This window comes from Martes martes (genome assembly GCF_963455335.1).
Source record: "Martes martes genome assembly, chromosome: 13".
Classification (NCBI taxonomy): domain Eukaryota; kingdom Metazoa; phylum Chordata; class Mammalia; order Carnivora; family Mustelidae; genus Martes; species Martes martes.
In genome coordinates, this window is record NC_137901.1 from 92,556,545 (window position 1) to 92,564,130 (window position 7,586).

Genomic DNA, 7,586 nt, shown 5'->3' on the forward strand with positions numbered 1-7,586 from the left:
TTCTCTTTCTTCTGTCTTGCTGTTGGCGTGTAGAAATGCAATTGATTTCTGTCATTGATTTTATATCCTGACACTTTACTGAATTCCTGTATGAGATCTAGCAGTTTTGGGGTGGAGTCTTTTGGGTTTTCCACATGAAGTTTCATATCATCTGCAAAGAGTGAGAGTTTGACGACTTCTTTGCCGATTTGGATGCCTTCAATTTCTTTTTGTTGTCTGATTGCTGAGGCCGGGACTCTAGTACTATGTTGAATAGCAGTGGTGATAGCGGACATCCCTGCCGTGTTCCTGAACTTAGAGGAAAAGCTCTGTTTTTCTCCATTGAAGATGATATTCGCTGTGGGGTTTTCATAGATGGCTTTGATGATATTGAGGTATGTACCCTCTATCCCTACACTGTGAAGGGTTTTGATCAGGAAAGGATGCTGTACTTTGTCAAACGCTTTTTCAGCGTCTATTGAGAGTTTCATATGGTTCTTGTTCTTTCTTTTATAAATGTATTGTATCACATTGACTGATTTGCAGATGCTGAACCAACCTTGCAGCCCAGGAATAAATCCCACTTGGTCGTGGTGAATAATCCTTTTAATGTACTGTTGGACCCCATTGGCTAGTATGTTGGTGAGAATTTCGCATCCATGTTCGTCAGAGATATTAGTCTGTAATTCTTTTAATGGGGTCTTTGTCTGGTTTTGGGATCAAAACTGGCCTCCTAAAGTGACTTGGGAAGTTTTCCTTCAAGTTCTATTTTTTGGAAAATTTTCAGGAGAATAGGCTAATTCTTTAAATGTTTGGTAGAATCCAGTCGCCTGGCCCTAGGCTCTTTGTTGGGAGATTTTTGATGACTGCTTCAATTTTCTTGCTGGTTATGGGTCTGTTCAGGTTTTCTACTTCTTGGTTCAGTTTTGGTCATTTCTATGTTTCTGGGAATGCATCCCTTCTCTTTTCGTTTTGATAAGTCTGGCCAGAGGTTTATCAATCTTATTAATTCTTTCAAATAACCAGTTCCTAGTTTTGTTGATCTGTTCCACTGTCCTGTTGGTTTCTATTTCATTGATTTCTGCTCTGATCTTTATTATTTCTCTTGTCCTGATGGTTTTAGGCTTTCTTTGCTGTTCTTTCTCCAGCTCCTTTAGGTGTAGGGTTAGGTTGTGTACTTGAGACCTTTCTTGGTTCGAGAAAGGCTTGTATCGCTATATATTTTCCTCTCAGGACCGCCTTTGCTGCGTCCCAAAGCTTTTGAGCAGTTGTATTTTCATTTTCATTTGTTTACATGAATTTGTTAATTTTTCTTTACTTTCCTGGTTGACCCATTCATTCTTTAGTAGGATGCTCTTTAGCCTCCGTGTATTTGGGTTTTTCCAAATTTCCTCTTGTGATTGAGTTCTAGCTTCAGAGCATTGTGGTCTGACAACATGCAGGAGGGAATGATCCCATCTTTTGGTACCAGTTGAGGCGTGATCTGTGACCCAGGATGTGATCTATTCTGGAGAATGTTCCATATGCACTCGAGAAGAATGTGTATTCTGTTGCTTTGGGATAGAATGTTCTATATATATCTGTGATGACCATCTGGTCCAGTGGGACATTTAAAGCCCTTATATCCTTGCTGCTCTTTTGCTTAGATGATCTGTCCCATTTCGGTGAGGGCGGAGTTAAAGTCCCCTACGACTATTGTATTATTGTTGATGTGTTTCTTTATTTTTTTTTATTATTAACTGGCTTGTTAAACTGGCTTCTCCCATGTTAGGGGCATAAATATTTACAATTTTGAGATCTTCTTGTTGGACAGACCCTTTAATTATGATATAGTGTCCTTCCTCATCTCTTATAACAGTCTTTGGTTTAAAATCTGGTAAATGGTTTTCCACCTATCACTTTAAATCTGGAGGTGTCTTGGGTCTCAAATGAGTCTCTTGCAGACAGCATATCAATGGGTCTTGCTTTTTTTATCCATTCTGATACGCTGTGTCTTTCGATTGGGGCATTTAGCCCATATACATTCAGGGTAACTTTTGAAAGATATGAATTTAGTGCCATTGTAGTGCCTGGAAGGTGACTGTTACTATATATTGTCTGTTCCTTTCTGGTCTGTGTTACTTTTGGGCTCTCTCTTTGCTTACAGGACCCTTTTCAATATTTCTTGTAGGGATGCTTGGTAATCAAATTTTTTGTTTCTGTTTGTCCTAGAAACTTTTTATCACTCCTTCTATTTTCAGTGACCGCCTAGCTGGATAAAGTATTCTTAGCTCCTCGTTTTATTTGTTTAGGACCCTGAATATATCATGTCAGTCCTTTCTGGCCCACCAGCTGACTGTGATAGGTGTGCTGCCAATCTAATGTTTTTTAAATTATTGTAGGTTACACACCTCTAGGAAGGACATTTTAACAATATTTTTTTTTTCTAACTCATGAGCCTGGAAGGTCTTTCTACTTGATTGTGTTGTCTTGAGTTTCTTTCATCAGTGTTTCATGCTTTTCACAGTACAGGTTTTTCATCTCTTTGGTTAAACGTATTTGTGGATATTTTACTGCTTTTTGTTTTATTGTAAATGGTGCTGTTTCTTAATTTCATTTTCTGCTCCTTCGTTATTGGTCTATAGGAAAGCAACAGGTTTATCTATATTGATTTTGTATCGTGCGGCTTCTCTGAACTCCTGTGTCAGTTCGAGTCACTTTTTGGTGGAGTCTAAGGTGTCCCCTATCTGTCAAAGTCTGGACATAGCGTCCATGATCAATGGTTAATGATCTAATCAGTGGCCCTTGGTCGGCAAGCTCCTTGGGAGCCTCCCAGAGGTGATGTGAACCTCCCAGATGTGATGTGAACCTGGCCGCTGCTCTGAGGACAAGGAGAGACCAAGGAAAGGGACAGGCCACTGCACATGGGTGGGTGGCAGTTTGAGAAGCAGGGAACTCCCATCCGTGCTAGTCCTGGGCAGCAGTGAGAGGAGAAGATCCCCACACCCGCCTGCCCCCTCTTAGACGCTTGTACCGAGGTCGTACCTGGGCTCAGTCACCTAGACCGTCCAGACGGTCTCAACGCCACATCACTGTCTCAAGGCCACATCCTGGGAGCAGCCTCTGGGAGCGGGGACGGCAGGGGAAACCCACATTCCAAGGACAGGGCAGGGGTGGGGAGCCCCTGCCTGGGTCCGGGTCACGGCCTCTCCTTGACCTTTCCCGGCACCCACCCCTCGTGCCGGCTCTTACAAGCTCCCGTGAACCTCCATTCTGCCTGCGTCCTGAGGGATCAGGAAGGGGTTTCCCGAGCCCGGCGGTGGCCCTGTGACAGCTGTCCCGCTGTGCTGGAGGCAGAGGCCACAGCAACGACACAGGTGCAGACAAGACAAAGCACAGAATAAGACAACCGTTCCCCAAATGAGCAGCAACGTTCCCCACCTAGAGGCCCGTGACCCCAACCACTGATTTCTGAAGCCCCCGAGGCCGGGTCGGACCGCTCAGGGCGCTCCCCGCGTCCTCGTGAGACCCGAGAAACGTGACGCAGCAGCAGGCGCGTCAGGGACGAACACACCGCGTTCTGCCTGGATCACGACACCGGTGCCTCCTTGCGAGGCAGCAGGTGTCCGAGGCCGTCGCGGTCTGGGGCACAGCGGTTCTCACTGGAGACCCACGGGTGTTCGGTAGGACAGACTGTTGGGCCATCGCTCGAGGCTCACGGGGTGAGTCCGGTCAGGGCTGCGAGGTCTGCAAACGACGGAGGGAACAGAGGCCGCAGCCAGACGACGGCGCCGTCACAGGCCGCGCGTGTCCACCCGGCCTCAAGGACAGGGAGCTTGTCGGCCGCCGTTCCCACGGGGCAGGTTCTCTCCTGGGGCCCAGGGCAACCCCAGGGCACAGCGGCCCAACCACCCAGCTGGGAGCCACGACCAAAGGTTTGTGCCACAAAACCTGGATTCCCATGGGGGCCGCCCACTGAAGACTGGGGTGGTGGGACCAGTCCCTGCCAACCAGTGACTCTCCCTGCATGTGACAGGACGGCCGCAGTCCCCGTGGTGTCCGTCTCACTTTGCTGGTATAACTGGGCTGGTTTTGTTTGGAGTGACTTTTCTGTCCCCAGCGTAGGGGTGACAGGGTGTGCAAATGTCCTTAACCCAGAGTAAGCCTCATAAACCCTTCCAATTCTGAGCATAGCCACCATGACTCTGATGGAGTTCTTTCTAGAACCTTCCAGTGAGCGATTTGAGGGGCTGCCTTTATACTGTGTTTGACAGAAAAACAATGGCCGTGGCCGGTGTTAGGGACAGGCTGTGGGTCATATCAGATGAACAGGGAGCTGTCCTCACTGAATGCCTTCCCCCTTCCCCCTGGGGGGCGAGACCCTCCATCACCATCCTGAGCGGCTAGAGGGCAGCTGCCCCCATACCCAGCAGTAGGACTGGTTTCCTCGCCGGGCACGGGATGGGGCCCCAGTGGGAAGGTACGACTCCGGGTGCCCGTGCTGTGACTGGTCACCACAGGATCGGCAGAGGCTCAGGTCAGGCGGACAGACAGGAGGAGGAACTCGCATGGGGAGGTCGTCGCCTCCTACGGGAATGACCCTCGAGCCCCGAACTCTAGATGGAAATGTGGCCGCATGTTTAGGAATCTGACGGGTTGTGCCCAGCAACCATGTTGGCCCGGGAGGCAGCCCCGTCAGGCGTGAGGAGGGGACCGTGGTGGGAGATGGCGGGTCGGGACCCCCACCCGCTCCCCTCTTTCCACGGTGTGTGCGCCGTGTGGGTGTGGCGTGTTTCACGGGTCCGAGTGCCGTGGGCCGGTGGGATCCCAGCACAGCCTGCGTAGTTTCCCGTCACCTGGGGCTGGGAAGTGACTCGTGTACCCTGGTGGGACTCCCCAGTGCCAATTCCAGTCCCTCACTCCTGTCCCGGGTGTGCCGGGGCTCGCTGTCCTCAGCAGCAGAGCACGGTGACCCTCGGCAGGAGTCAGGGCGTCGACTGTGTCCTGCCACTTCCATGGGTTACAGACCCGGGCACCTACGGGGGGGTCCCGTCTGGCTACGGTCCCAGGGCCCCACGGGCTGAGCGTTCAGACGCATCCAAGCCCGCACAGGACTGCGGTCACCCGGCCAGGGTGGCTGGACCTGCTCGTGGTCGGGTCTGCTGCCTCGGGTCTGCCCTTCCCGTCTCCCGGCCCTGCTGCCGTGGGTCTAGGCGAGCTGGAGGCTGATCGCACCCACATCCCTGCCCACCCTCGCCCAGGATGATCTTTGGGGTGTGCACCCCCAATACAGTGTGTGAAGGGGGGTCCCCATCCGTGGTCCTCAGCTGCCCTAGCGGTGGCTGCCCGGCTTGCACGGTGACAGGGGGCGCTTGGGTTGGGCCAGCTGCAGGGTCCACGCAAACCAAGGCACACTTAGAGCCCTGACCCGGAGGGGTGGGCGGAGAGTATCCGTGTGCTGATCCCGCCCTGGGTGGGAACCTCATGGAGGGGCCCGGATTCCCTTGCCACTGGCTGGGGCCTGTTGAGAACACACAGGACGTGGTGATACTGCCCCAGCCCGGTCGCTGTGCTTGTCCACAGGCCGTCTGCCTCTGTGGCTCTAGGCCACCCCATCTGGCCACCGAGGTGGCCTCTCTGTGCATCCGATCTGCTGTCCCCCACCCTTGTCTGCACCGGGGAGTCTGCCTCTCCCTCTGACCCTCCTCCCTCACATGCGCGCGCGCTCTCTCTCTCTCATTCTGTGACTCAAATAAATAAATCTTAAAAAAATAATTTATTGGAAAGAGTGAGAGAGAGCATGAGTGGGGGCAGGAGCAGAGGGAGAGGGAGAAGCAGATTCCCCACTGATCAGGGAGCCCGATGTGGGGCTCGATCCCAGGACCCCAGGGTCATGACCTGAGGCAAAGGCGGATGCTTCAGTGACTGAGCCACTCTGGCGCCCCTCATGTCACTACTTTAAAGCTGTTGTCTCGGTGAGACACCGTGAGTGGGCTCCGTTCTTCCCGGGGGGATTCAGAGCGGCTGGCGACTGGCCCGCGTTCTCCAGGCCTGGATGTCCCACGTGCTCCAGAGCGGCTGAAAGGCTGTGCGCTGAGTGCGTGTGGGCTGGGAAGCCGGGCACCTCGGACAGGCCGTGTGTCTGGAGTCCAGGGGTCACGGTGGGCTTTCGGGGGTCCATGGCATCCATTAAATGTGAGCCCTCAGTGACACAAACGTGCGTGTTCCTCCTGGAGGCACAGCTGGCGGGATCTGTGGTCGTGTGGGGCTGCTCTTCGTCAGGCGACTCCTAGGAGCCTTGGCTACTGGTTCGGGGGAGGAAAACATTGTCTCTGTCTTTCAAGATTCTTCTAGCTGGTTGAAGAGTTAACTTGACAGGATTCACACGAGAAAAAACCCAGAGTTTTATTGCATGTGCACAGAGATCCGGTGATGAAATTGAGACACAAAGAATGACCAAGGCAGGCAGCTTTTGTACACTTTATTTTATTTATTCATTTTTTAAAAAGATTTTATTTATTTATTTGATAGAGAAGATCACAAGTAGGTAGAGAGGCGGGCAGAGAGAGAGGCGGAAGCAGGCTCCCTACTGAGCAGAGAGCCCGATGCGGGACTTGATCCCAGGACCCTGAGTTCAGGACCTGAGCCAAAGGCAGAGGCTTAACCCACTGAGCCACCCAGGCGCCCCTATTTATTCATTTTTTAAAAGATTTTATTTATTTATCAGATAGAGATCACAAGCAGGCAGAGAGGCAGACAGAGAGAAAGGGGGAAGCAGGCTCTCTACCAAGCAGAGAGCCTGATGGGGGGCTCAATCCCAGGACCCTGGGATCATGACCTGAGCCGAAGGCAGAGACTTTAACCCACTGAGCCACCCAGGTGCCCCAGCTTTTGTACATTTTAGACAAGCATAAATCTGAGGAATTTGTAGCACAATTTATCACATGACCCGGCATTAAATATGAGGTATTTCTATGGGAACAAAAACAGTGAAGCAAACGATACACCGGCTTCTGAGCTCTGAGGGTGACCGTCGAGAAGATTTCTAGCCGTCGGGTCGGAGCATCTGTAGGTGGAGGGAAGGCAGGTGGTGGCAGTTGGAGGGTTTTCTCGGTTTGCAGCTGGAACGTCTCCGGTGATCCCTGCGAGCGGCCCGCACGGCAACAGCTTGGAGGTGGTCCGTGTGTGAGCTATGAAGTGGGTTTTCTGAAGTTTCCATCAAGTCATTCATATCCAGTTGGCGAGGCTTCAGGACCTTGCGGTTTCAGTGTCCCATGATTTCAAGTCTACAAGATGGAAGAAAACGGGAAATGTTAGTTTGGAGAGTTGGAGTCTGACGCTGGAGGAACCTGGAAGGATTCAGGATCCAGAGCCGCTCACAGGTCGAAATCAAAACCTCGAAACAATGAACAGAACTAGAATCTGACACCCAAAATTCTGTATTATGGTTACAGTGGAAGTGTAATTTTTCTCTAAACAGCTACCCCCATTTCGGTGAACCACAGTAAGACTCATTTGTTTGCAAATTAGATCAAGTTTCAGTAAACTTTGCTTCATTATTTATGTCAGCACAGCAAGAGAAGTGATTGATCATAGAGACTGTTAAATTTGCTTTGCTGGAACTTTTC